The 14,079-nt window shown below is 37.9% G+C and overlaps 1 pseudogene; it reads left to right on the top strand.

Moving 5' to 3' along the window:
• Nucleotides 1-12,806: 12,806 nt before the first annotated feature.
• On the top strand, nt 12,807-13,204 carry LOC137776844 (large ribosomal subunit protein eL32-like; annotated as a pseudogene).
• Nucleotides 13,205-14,079: the final 875 nt, after the last annotated feature.

The following is a 14,079-nucleotide window of genomic DNA, read 5'->3' as shown; positions in this document are numbered from 1 at the left end:
CTGGTGGATGAAGCTGGATCTTGTCTTTCTGGTGGGCAGGTCCATGTCTGGTGGCGTGTTTTGGGGTGTCTGTGAACTTATTATGATTTTAGGCAGCCTCTCTGCTACTGGGTGGGATTGTGTTCCTATCTTGCTAGTTGTTTGGAATAGGGTGTCCAGCACTGTAGCTTGCTGGTCATTGAGTGGAGCTGGGTCTTGGCATTGAGATGGAGATCTCTGAGAGTTTTTCACCATTTGATATTATGTGGAGCTGTGAGGTCTCTGGTGGACCAATGTCCTCAACTTGGCTCTCCCATCTCAGAGGCACAGGCTTGACACCCGGCCATAGCACCAAGACCCTGTCTTCCACACAGCTCAGAATAAAAGGGAGAAAAAAGAAAGAAAGAAAAAATAATAATTGAAGTATAAAAAATAAAATTAATTATTAAAAATAAAAAAAAAATTAAAAATAATAAAAAAAAAAGAAAGAAGAGAGCAACCAAAACAAAAAAACAAATCCACCAATGATAACAGATGTTAAAAACTCTACTAAAACAACCACAACAAGAACAACAACAAAAACGGACAGACAGAACCCTAGGACAAATGGTAAAAGCAAAACTATACAGACAAAATCACACACAGAAACATACACATACACAGTCACAAAAAGAGAAAAAGGAAAAATTTGTATATATCATTGCTCCCAAATTCCACCACTTCAATTTTAGGATGATTCGTTGTCTATTCAGGTATTCCACAGGGGCAGGGTACATCAAGTTGATGGTGGAGATTTAATCTGCTGATCCTGAGGCTGCTGGGAGAGATTTTCCTTTCTCTTCTTTGTTTTCACAGCTCCTGGGGATCAGCTTTGGATTTGACCCCACCTCTGCATGTAGGTCACCTGAGGGCATTTGTTCATCTCTCAGACAGGATGGGGTTAAAGGAGCAGCTGATCCAGGTTCTCTGGCTCACTCAGGCCGGGAGGTGGGAGGGGTACAGAATGTGGTGCAAGCCTGTGGTGGCAGAGGCCGGCGTGATGTTGCACCAGCCTGAGGCACACCGTGTGTTCTCCCTGGGAAATTGTGCCTGGATCACGGGACCCTGGCAGTGGCAGACTCCACAGACTCCCAGGAGAGGAGATGTGGATAGTGACCTGTGCTTGCACACAGGTTCTTTGTGGCTGCAGCAGCAGCCTTAGCATCTCATGCCCGTCTCTGGTGTCCACGCTGATAGCTGCAGCTCGCGCCCATCTCTGGAGCTTGTTTAGGTGGTGCTCTGAATACCCTCTCCTTGTGCACAGAGAAACAAAGAAGTCAGAAAAAGTCTCTTGCCTCTTCAGCAGTTCCAGACTTTTTCCCAGACTCCCTCCTGGCTAGCTGTGGCGCACTAGCCCCCTTCAGGCTGTGTTCACACAGCCAACACCAGTCTTCTCCCTGGGATCTGACCTCCGAAATGGAGCTTCAGCTACCAGCCCCCACCCACCCTGGTGGGTGAGCAGAGAAGCCTCTCAGGCTAGTAAGTGCTGGTTGGCACCAATCCTCTGTGCGTGAATCTTTCCACTTTGTCCTCTGCACCCCTGTTACTGTCCTCTCCTCCGTGGCTCCAAAGCTTACCCCCACCAGACGCAACACCCCATCTCCACCAGTGAAGGGGCCTCCTTGTGTGTGGAAACTTTTCCTCCTTCACAGCTGCCTCCCACTGGTGCAGATCCCGTCCCTATTCTTTTGTCTCTGTTTTTTTCTTTTTTCTTTTGCCCTACGCAGGTACGTGAGGAGTTTCTTGCCTTTTGCGGAGTCTGAGGTCTTCTGCTAGCGTTCAGTAGGTGTTCTGTAGGAGTTGTTCCACATGTAGATGTATTTCTGATGTATTTGTGGGGAGGAGGGTGATCTCCACGTTTTACTCTTCTGCCATCTTGAAGGTCTCCTTGGAAAATAGATTTTTAAATTTAATTTGTTTATTGGTTAAACCAAGCTCTCACCATGTGCTGCAACTCTTGATCTAGAAGAACTTACAGGTTACACAAGGAGACAGACATGCAAGCAAACACTGAAGAAATCAGCAGAGTTGTAAATGCAGCGATTTGGTTTTATTCCAGGAGGTATAGACTCAGAAGTAAGGGGAATCTCTTCAGAGAGTTCACCTTTTGCTTTTGGGTTCTCAGCCTTCCCATTTTTCTGGCATTATGCCCTGCTGGCATTCTCTTTTTCACCATATCCCCACTGTCTCTTAATTGCCCCCATCCCCAATACCACCTCCCTCAGAATCTCAAAATCTGATTTCTAATCTATTCACACTGAGATATAAATGTGGAAGCGTGGACTTCAGTGATGGGCTATATAAAACTCTAAAAGTATAATTTCAGGTATAATCTAATGGATAAAAAGTACGTTTGTGCAAGGAATATAGCGAGGGGAGGGAGAAGCAGGCATCAGGCCCTTGTCTAGGACCCCAGACAATGTGTAACGCTAGTACTGGAAACACACATCATGTGGCTATTTGTAATTAGGGCAAGCACTAATGGCTGTATAAACCTTTGCTCTGCCCACACTTGCTGATTCAAAACTCCATGTTCCTCTTTCCTGAAGAATGTGAGGAGTGTGTAAAAAGTAGCTTGCATACACTCAAGAATAAATCACATCTGATGTCACCTGTCATTTACTGCTATGTTTTTTCTCCAGTGTTTCAGCTTCCTCTTGCTGTGTAGCTTGGTATCTTATGGATTTTCTATGCTTTCAATGATTTTGGAAGCTGTTGTTGCTTCCTGTAGGTTATCCGCTGGTTGGAGGTTATCCCATTAGGATCTATGAAAGAGATATCACAAATTGCTTTCATCTGTTCAGATGCAATAACCATAATTTGCAAATCAAAACATGGGGACTAACAAAAAAATTTCTTCATGTAAGTGTTGTATTCATATTCTTACACTTTTATAACAAATAATTCACATTTACTTATATGTTTACTTTATTAGATACTAATACAGTGATCATTAAAATCATTATTTTAATCAATTACTGTGGTTTGATACTTATATCTTGTTGAAAACTCAGTTTGAACAATAAGCATTTTTTAAGGGGAATGATTCAGTTGATTCTAGTTGTCAATATATTGGAATTTTCAGGGCATTTCTATGATATATGAGGAAAACACTTAAGGATATATGAAAATGGCATAAATAAGAAGCTCCTTTGCCCTCTAATTCTCTACAGGAAGAATGATTTCAATAGATTTATGATCATTTTATTGTTTTGTTTTATGTTAATTTTGAGGTTAATTTATTTTAGGTTAGGAAATGAAACTCTTTTGCATTCCTGCTGGTATGAAACTCTAGTCAGGCAGATGTCTGCTTAATTAAACAACAACAAAACATTTTGAAAAGCTAATCATAGTAGCTTTGCTTCATTTTTGGGTTTTTACACTGGTTCATGTGGTCTTTAATACTTCATAGGTAGCTTTTGATATCCATATACTTCTCAACAACCAGGTTGTGGAATTGGGGAAAGTGGAAAGAAATGGGGTTTGTACGCATAATTTCATGATATAGAAGTCTAGCAAGACTTACTAGGACAATTGTGATCACATTTTGAGCTCTCTTTGTTCTCTGTTGGAATACAGCACTCATTTGCTGCACCACTGAATCCACTATTTCCTACACCCTTTATATTCCCAACCATATCTTCTCTTTCAGGTCCCTTGTCATTTATACTACAGTGAAATGAAAGTTACGCAGGCTGACTTCTTGGAACATGTCTCAGTACATGTCTCCTTCCTACATTTGAATTTCTTAGGGTTGCTTTTATTACAAATATTTTCCTATACTTCTTAACTAGTGTCTTCAAACCAGTAGATGGAACATAGATACAATTGCATGCAAAATTTTGGGTGTGTACATTTTTAGGCATCTTTCTTGGAGGAGGTTTGTTAATTCTTGATAAATTCTCTAAAAACTACTCATAAAAGGTTACAAATCTCTTTGTTATATTGTCTAGGCTTATTTGTTTAATAATTAATATAACTTGATCAGCTCATTTTTCTTTACACAGAACCTCTAAATGTCCACATTCTGTAACATCTCACAATGAAATTTAAATTCTTTAAGCTGAAGTTCAAAGGCCTCAAAGATATAACTTTTTTTTTATTAGAGTCATATATGAGTATAATTTTTTTTTAAATCTATTGAGCAATGAGGAAATGATAGTATTTCAACAAATGGAGCTGAATCTATTTGTTAACCATATCCAACTAAATGAAATTAAATGCTTAACTCATATCATATACAAAAATTAACTCAAAATGGAATACAGATCAATGTTTGAGAGCTAAAATTCTACTATTTCTAGAAAGAAACAGGAAAATTATATAGGGGGAAAAATTTTAATAGACACTTCAAAGAAGATATGCAGGTGCAAAATATGCACATGAAAAGACGTTCCAAATCATTAGTCACTATATGCAAATTAAAACCACAACTTGATATACTATATTCTCACTAGAATGGTACAAATAAAAAATACTGATGATATTAAGTGTTGGGGAAAATATGGAGCAATTTAGACATTCTTATACTGCTGGTGGGAATGTAACATGGTTTAACTCCTTTGGAAAAGTTTTACAATTTCTTACAAGTTAAACATACACCTTCAGTATGACCCAGTCATTTCATTCCTAGGTACTTGCCCAAGAGAAAAGAAAGCATATAAAATAATATTCATAGTAACTCTATTTATAATATCTCTAAACTGGAAGCAACTCAAATGTTTATCAACAGGTGAATGGATAAAAAAAATCCATACAATGGAATACTACTTGATAATATAAAGTAATGAAACATTGACATATGCAGTGATAAGCTGGATTTGGCTAGAACTGGCTCATGAGATCTGATTGTGTTCATCTATTCCCACCTTTGAGATCAGTGACATCATGTTAGTAGCTTGAAATCAGTCATAAGGGTAAATATTACACCATGTAAATCAGTGAGTGCTACAAATCAGTCCCCTTGCCCACTACCACCAGAGAGCTGATTGTTAAATATTTACCAGCATGTAAATTAATGCATGTAAAAATGTGGATGAAAATAAAAGTCATTATGATGAATGCAAGAAAACAGACCATAAAGAAGCATGATTCTATTTATATGAAATTCTAGGAAATGCAAACTGATCTATAGATCTGGAAAACATATCACTGGTTTTCTAGGGACTGGGGAAGGAATGAATTACAAAGGGCTGTGAGGAAACTTTTGGAGTCAATGTATATGTTCATTGATGGTGATGATGCTTTCACAGGTGTGTACATATATCAAAACTCGTCAAATTGTACACTTTATTGTGTGCAATTTATTGAATGTCAACTATATCTCAATAATGATGAAAAAATCCACTGGAGCACCAAATTATCTACTTCTTATTACCAGATTATACTTTATTGACCTCCTCAGCATTTTTTGTTAACTCTCTATTTTCTTCTGGATTTTTGTCTCCCTTTCCTTATTTTTCCTCTATGTCCATATAAAGTCCTCTGTGCAAACTTGCTTCATCACAGAATGGACAGGACACAGGACATCTGACACTAGATACATGAGATAAATAGCAGTTTATTAGTCACATACTGTGAAGTATATTAGTCACATGAGTTGTAAAGTCCAGGGACAAGGATACTGCATGCTGCACAGAGAAACACAGGGGTTGCATTCAGGAACAGAGTGAATAACTATGGGCTGTGGGAGGCAGATTTTGTAGTATCAAGAGAGTGAGATGACCCTTGGTTCCTAAGGAAGGATGTGATTTACTTATTTAAATAACTTTATGAGCTGCAGGAACTGAAACCATGTCCTTAGGGATAAGCAGGAACTATTCCTGATCCTCTTCATTAAGAGGATTGTTTGGTTAGGGAACTTTACCATAGGAGTAGAGTCATGAGAGAACTTATATTTAGGCCATTCAAGATTCTCCTGGTTTTGGATGTCAATGCAGCACATAATATTGGACCTTAATTTTATTTTATTTTATTTTTTTAATTTAATTTTTTTTATTTGTTTTCCATTCTTTTTCAAATTATTTTCCCATTTAGGTTATTACATAATATGAGCAGAGTTCCCTGTGCTATACAGTAGGTCTTTGTTGGTTATCTATTTTAAATATAGTAGTGTGTACATGTCAATCCCAAACTCCCAAGAGTTTGGATGGACCTAGAAATTATCATACTAAGTGAAGTAAGTCAGACAGAGAAAGACAAATATGATATGATATCACTTATATGAGGAATCTATAATCTATAATAATTTCTCATATAATCTATATGAGAAAAATAATACAAAAGAACTTATCTACAAAACAGAAACAGACTCACAGACTTAGAGAATGAACTTATGGTTACTGGGGGGAAGAGTGGTGGGAGGGATAGACTGGGAGTTTGGGATTGACCTGTACACACTATTTTATTTTATTTTTTTTTAATTTGTATTGGAGTATAGTTGATTTAAAATGTTGTGGACCTTAATTTTAGATGTTACACAACAGTTATGTGTCCCTAACAGTGAATATCATAATCGTCACTAATATTTATTGACCAGTTTCTATTTGTTAGACATCTGTTCTAAAAGTATTACAAGTATTATGTCTTTTAATTATAAAAAAAAAAAAAAAACCCTTTGATGTAGAAATCATAAGTGTTTCCATTTTAAACACACAAAAAAACTGAGACATAGAAAGGTTACCCGATTTTCTCAATTCAGTTAGTAAATATTAGAACCAGAATTTGAACCCCAACTTGCCCAATGCCAAAGTCCTTGGAAAACGCATGATGCAGCATAATAGAAAGAAATTATTAGTCAGTGATTTACGTTTCAGTTAAATCCAGCACAGATATATTATGAATAAAATACCAAATATGCTTACATTTTTAAGACAAGTGATTTTATACCCAGAGGGAGTTACTTTGGACTCTGATCCTAGATCTTGATCCTATCAAAAAGATGGAAAAAACAGTAAAGGTTTACGAAGACAGGTGGGCACAAACTCAGGGAGGCAAACCACAACCTTAAAACGTGAGTCTATGTTCTTTTACCTAGGATATGTCATGTTTGGAAATACGATATTACAAAAATGCCTAATAAAAATATGAAATTAAGTGAACTAAAGATTCCAGGATATAAATGAGCTAATTTTTATTGTTTGCATGCAACATCATCCAAGATGGAGTCAGGTTTTACTTGGTAGAGATATGAAGTCAATCACTAGACATTGATATTACACAAAAAGTCATAGACATAAAGATAGACAGACAAAACATAGACATCAAGAAAGATGCCATGGGACATATTTCCATCTCTGGGGGAACTGATGACGTTCCTGGTGATCTTCACAATTTCAATTTAAAATAAGAGACAGATTTCCATCTCTGGGGGAACTGATGACGTTCCTGGTGATCTTCACAATTTCAATTTAAAATAAGAGACAGATTTCCATCTCTGGGGGAACTGATGACGTTCCTGGTGATCTTCACAATTTCAATTTAAAATTAGAGACAGAAGTTAAATTGCAGTGGGTTAACGTACAAATGAGAGATGAGGGAGAGGAGAAATTTAAGGCTACTTTGTTAAGAAGAGGTTAATATAGTAAAGGTGGAAGAATGACGTTAATTATAAGATCTATACAGGACTTTTAAGTATGGTAGATGTTTAAACATATTTTAGGCAAAGTGTTTCAATTTTAGTCTACTCTGAACAAGAAAAAAAAAAGGAGTGAAAATTAAAATCTAAAGGACCTTTACACAGAAGAGAAAAGTGTGGCGATGGCCTTAAAGTATTGATAAGATAGCAGAAGAGCTGGTGTGGGAGTAAGGTCATGAGTAGAAACAATAAAAACCTGAGAACAGATACTGGAAGCTTAGAGGCTAAGATTTTGGAGATAAAGAAATTCTCAGCAGGGTTTGCTATTATTTCTAGGAGTCCAAAACCATTGTTTTCTTTCTCTGCCTACGTTAAAACTTATATAAATCACTTTCTGTCATTTCTGTAATACACAGTTGCCTCCTGGCATACTACACCAGAGAACCTTTGGACTGGCATTGTCTTCTAATTATAACATACCTGGGACTAAATATGAAAATATGGATCTGGATTAAAATGAGAGTATGACTTGATGGATATTACAAAATAAAATCCATTATTTTTTCAGGCTTTATTCTTATGTCTTAAATTCCAATGTCTTTTACTGATTTTGAAATTGAGTGCTAGGCAGTGTGCTAAATACAGAAACTTTAAGTCAGAGTGAGAACAATAATAACCCCTGTTCTTATGGACTAAATTTATTTTCCAAATGCATCACACTTTGAAATTGGGTTCAGAAACAGGAAGGCCTAGAGCAATGCAACTCAAAATGTGGTCCATGAACCTACATCAGTTCAGGAACTGTTTGATACCTGTTGGCAATGAGTAGTAAAATTGAGAGTGAGCATGTAAAAATGCTTGGATCAATTTATAAAATTAAATTTATGTCTGTGGAATATAATAATTAAAAATGAGGGACTCAATTGCATTTTATATATCATTCTTGTGTTTGTATTTCATTTTCCTACACGTTATTTTTATTTTTATTTTCTAAAAGTAGCACTTATAACACATTGAGAGAACAAATAAGGCAGGCCTTCACAGGTAAAGTAGTTTAAAAAGAACTACCTTCTCAAAACTCTCAGGCAGATTTTTGGTAAGAAATGCTTTGCACTTCAGGTTTGCAGGGCTTGTATTCTTGCTACCACTTCCATACTTCACATAATAAAAGTCCTCACCATAATGCCATGGATTCTGTATTCACACATCAAGGCCATTGACTTATGTAGAAACCTGTGAGTAATAACACCAATATAAAATGAAATTTTAGAGGGCAATTATTTTAAACTCCAGAAAATATTCCATTTTTGCAGTTAATTTCACTATCAATTCAAAAATAAATTTACTATTAACTCCTAAGTTAAATTACTTAGATATATATTATTGACTTTCAGGCTGAATTTTGAATATGTTACATTAGCTGTGGTTATGGTAGATGAGTCTATTAAACACCTCCTTTATAAGGCGTATGAGTGCAAGTAAAGTGATTCCAAAAAGTGTAATTAAACACTGGTAAGTATAAATGTATTTGAATTGGATTACTCTGAAGAAATTATCATGCGAAGAATTTTTAATATTTATTCTTATTTCTTTGAATGCACTGCTGTCACTGTTCGAATGAGTAATACTACCTTTTAATTTTTGAAATTTTATGGGATAATTTAGCCAAAAAGCCAGGTTTCAATTCTCTCATACAGATAATGCACTCAGACAATGAAAGTATAAGTGATTTAACTTCAGGCAAAATGTTATATGAAAACACAATAATGCTAACACTTGATGCTGAAATGTAAAGCAGGCACAGGACACAACAATAAAAACAATTCCTGGTTGGAATTGTGGCCGATATGATGAAGTAGGAAGACCCTGACATCACCTCATCCCATGGGCATACCAAAATTACAGCTATTTACAGAGCAACTATTGATGAGAAAGACCCAAATACAGCAGAAAAGATCTTCTACAACTAAAGATATAAAGAAGGCACCATGATGAGATGAGTAGGAGGGGCAGAAATGTAGTATAGACATCCCCAAGTGGGCAACCCACAAACAAGAAGATAAGTACAATTGCAGAGGTTTTTCTCAAGAAGCAAGGGGTCTGAGCTCTACATTGGCCTGCCCAGCCCAGGGGTCCTGCACTAGGAAGATGAGCCCCTAGAATATTTGGCTTTGAAGGCCAGTGGTGCTTATTTTCAAGAGAGGCAGAAGGCTGTAAGAAATAGAATGCCACTATTAAAGGGTAAACACAAAACCTCACACACTCCAGAACCCAGGATTGAGACAATAATTTGAAAGGAGCCTGGGTCAGACCCACCTGCTGATCTTGGAGAGCCTTCTGGGGACAGAGAGACTGGCAGCAGCCATCTTGGGAGCTTATTCTGCCATGAGGACAGATGTGCTGGGAAGCACCACTTTGGAATGCTCCCTCTAGCTTATTAGCACTGGGCCTGAGACCCACACATCAACCTGTCAACACTAGTACTGTGATACTGCAGGAGAAGCAACAAGCCAGTCAGGGACACAGCCTCACCCAATAGCAGGCTGGCTGCCTTAAGACACCCTAAGCCCACAGTCATCCTGGAACATGGCCCTGTCCATTAGAGGACCCAGGATACCGCCCTACACATCAGTGTTCTGGCACTAGCTCAAGGACATGCAGAGCCCTACAGCTGGGTACCCCAGGACCCTCTTCATTCACCATAGAGCTGGCAGTAACTCTGGGACCAACCTCACCCATCAGTGGGCAGGCACCATACTCAGGGCACCCTGGGCCCTGGGCCTGCACATCAGTGGGCCAACACACCAACACTAGAACAGCCAGGGCCCTTCTGCAAGAGACATTGGGACCAGGCTTCATGCACCAGTGAGCCAGCACTATCCCCAGGACCCCCTGGGCCTTGGCCACACACACCAGTGGACCAACACCAGCTCCAGACACTTGAGCCATGCAACCAGAGAACCTAGGACTTGGTTGGTTCCTAGCTGGCACTAGCTCCAGGGACTAGCCTCACCCACCATGGGTGGGCATCAACCACAGGATGCCCTGAACCTTGGGTTTGCCCACCATCAGGCCTATATTAGCTCTTGGAAAATTTGGGGATCCTCAGCTGGCCACTCTGGGATCCAGCCTTATCCAACAGAGGGCTGACACAAGATTCAGAATACCCCAGGCCCTGCAGCCACTGAATCAGGAAACTGTCTTGCCCACCAGTGGGCTGACACGAGTCCCAGGACCCACAGGACCCTGAAGCCAGAGACCCAGGGACCTGGATCCTCCCACCAGTGGGCTAGCATTAAATGGAGTCCCCTGTGTACCCTGGACCCATCTACCAGCAACCCAACGGAAGCTCTGAGACATTTTGGCCCTCTCAGCCAGGTGTGTTGAGATCCAGCCCCACTCACCAGCAGGCTGACATGAGAAGTAGTCAATAGTAAATTAGAAGACACAAAGGAATGGATCAGGAGCTGGAAGACAGAGTAGAAGAAATTACTGAAGCTGGACAGAAAGAAGAATAAAAAGAAATGAGGACTGTTAAAGAGATCTTTGGGAGAACATCAAGTGTACTAACATTCACATTATAGGGGTCCCAGAAGGAGGAGAGAGAGAGAGAAAGGAACAGAGAACATATTTTAAGACATATAAGCTGAAAATTTCCCTATTCTGGGAGAGGAAACAGACACCCAGCTCTAGGAATAGCAGAGATTCCCAAACAGAATCAACTCAAAGAGAACCACACCAAAACACCTGGTAATTAAAATGACAAAAATTAAAGGTAAAGAGGGAACAAAACAGCAAGGGGAAAACAACAAGTTAAAAACTAGGAAACTACCAAAAGCCTATCTGCTGACTTTTCAGCAGAAACTCTGCAAGGCATAAGTGAGTGGACTATTTCAAGTGATAAAAGGAAAGGAGCAAACTTACAATCAAGAATAGTCTACCTGGAAACAGTATCATTCAGATTTGAAGGAGAGATCAAAAATTTTAGAGACAGGCAAAAGCTAAAAGAGTTTAGCACCAGTCCACCAGCTGTGTAAGAAATGTTAAAGGGGTTCCTCTAAACACAAAAGAAAAGTCCACAACTGGAAATATAAAAATTAAAAAGGAAAATCTCATTGGTAAAACCAATTATACAGTGAAAGTAGTCTGCATGTAAACTTCACGGTAACCACAAACCAAAAATCTATAATAGATAAACACACAAAAAGGGGAAGGAATCCAAACATGACACTAAAGGTAGTCAGCAACCACAAGGGAAGAGAGCAAAAGAAGAAGAAACAAAACAGAGCCACAAAAAAATCAGGGAAAGAATTTAAAAATGACAATAAGTACATACCTGTCAAAAATTACTATAAATGTAGATGAACTAAATGCTTTAATCAAAGAGAGTGGCTGAATAAATTTTTTAAAAAGACCCATATATATGTTGTCTACAAGAGAGTCATTTGAGATCTAAAGACACACAGTAACTGAAAATGCGGGGATGAAAAAGTTATTTCATGCAAATGGAAATAAAAGTACATTTGGAGTATCTATACTTAGATAGACTTTAAAACAAAGACTTTAACAAGAGACAAGGACATTACATAATGATGTAGGGATCAGTCCAAGAAGAATATAACAATTGAAAATATATATGTACCCAACATAGGAGAACCTAAAGGCATAAAGCAAATATTCACAGATAAAAATAAAGACATTGACAATAACACAATAATACTAGGGAATTTGAACACCCAACTTATATCTAAGGGCAGATCATCTATACAGAAATCAATAAGGAAACAGTGGCTTTAAAAATCGCATTACAAAAGATGGACTTAATAAATATATAAAGAACAGCCCATCCCAAAGCAGAGAGAATACACATTCTTTTCAAGTGAACAAGGAACATATTCCAGGATAGATCACATGCAAGGCCACAAAACAAGTCTCAGTAAATTTAAGAAAACTGAAATAATATCAAGTATCTTTTCTGACCACAATGCTATGAGTCTAGAAATCAAACACACACACACACACAAAAAGACTGCAGAAAACCATAAATATGTGGAAGCAGTATACTACTAAACAACCAAATGGTCAATTAAGAAATCAAAGAGAGAATCAAAAAATACCTGGAGACAAATGAAAACACAATGATCCAAAATCAATATGATGGCTCTTCCTCAGCACTGCCTACAGAGATGGCAACCATCACCTACTCAGCCTCATGGCTGCCCTCAGACCCCTTGTGTAGCCCAAGATCATCAGAAAGAGGACCAAGAGATTTATCCAGCACCAGTCAGACCAACATGTCAAAATTAAGTGTAACTGGTAGAAACCCAGAGGCAGTGAAAACAGGGTGTGCAGGAGATTCAAGGGTCAGATCTTGATGCTCCACATCTGTTATGGGAGCAACAAGAAAATAAAGCACTTGTGCTTCCGGAAGTTCCTGGTCCACAATGTCAACAAGCTTGAAGTGCTGCTAAGGTGCAAAAAATCTTACTGTGCTGAGATCGTTCACAGTGTCTCCTCCAAGAACTGCAAAACCACTGTGAAAGAGCAGCCCAGCTGGCCATCAGAGTCACCAATCCCAATGCCAGCCTGCATAACAAAGAAAATGAATAGATAGCTCATGTGCACATTGTGTTTGTGTTAATAAACCATAAAACTCAGAAAAAAATCCATGGGATGAGCAAGAGTGATTCTAAGAGGGAAGTTATAGCTATTCAGACTTACCTCAAGAAACAAGAACAATTTCAAATAAACAATTTAAAGTTACACCTAAAAGAACTAGAAAAAGAAGAATCAACAAAACCCAAAGTTAGTGGCAAGAAAGAAAGAATGAAATCAGAGCAGAAATATACAAAATAGAGACTAAAAAAAAAAAAAGAAAAAAGAAAAGATCAATGCAACGAAAAGCTAATCCTTTGAAAAGATAATCAAAAATAGTAAATCTCTTAGCCAGAATCATGAAGGAAAAAAGAGAGAGGACCCAAATCAAAAAAAGTGAAAAGGGAGAAGTTACAGCTGACACCACACAGATATACAAAGGATTACAAGAGATTACTACAAACAATTATATGCCAATTAAATGGACAACTTAGAAGAAATGGACAAATTCCTAGAAATTTACAAAATCCCAAGACTGAAATAGGAAGAAATAGAAAATATGAAGAGACCGATTATCAGTAATTAAATTGAATCAGTAATTTAAAAACTTCCAACAAATAAAAGTTGAGGAGGAATGACTTCTACCAAACACTTGAAGAAAAGTTAACACCTATCCTTCTCAAATTGTTCCAAAAAATTTCAGAGGAGGGAATGGTTTCAGACTTATTCTAGAAGACCTGCATCACCCTGACACCAAAACCAGACAAGGTTATCACAGAAAAAGAAAATTGCAGGCCAATATCACTAATGAATATAGATACAAAAATCCTCAACAAAATAGTAGTAAATTGAATTCAGCTATACATTACAAGGATCATACATCATGACCA

This window comes from Eschrichtius robustus, chromosome 14, assembly GCF_028021215.1.
Source record: "Eschrichtius robustus isolate mEscRob2 chromosome 14, mEscRob2.pri, whole genome shotgun sequence".
In the NCBI taxonomy this organism is placed as follows: domain Eukaryota; kingdom Metazoa; phylum Chordata; class Mammalia; order Artiodactyla; family Eschrichtiidae; genus Eschrichtius; species Eschrichtius robustus.
This window is presented reverse-complemented; position numbering and strand designations above follow the sequence as displayed.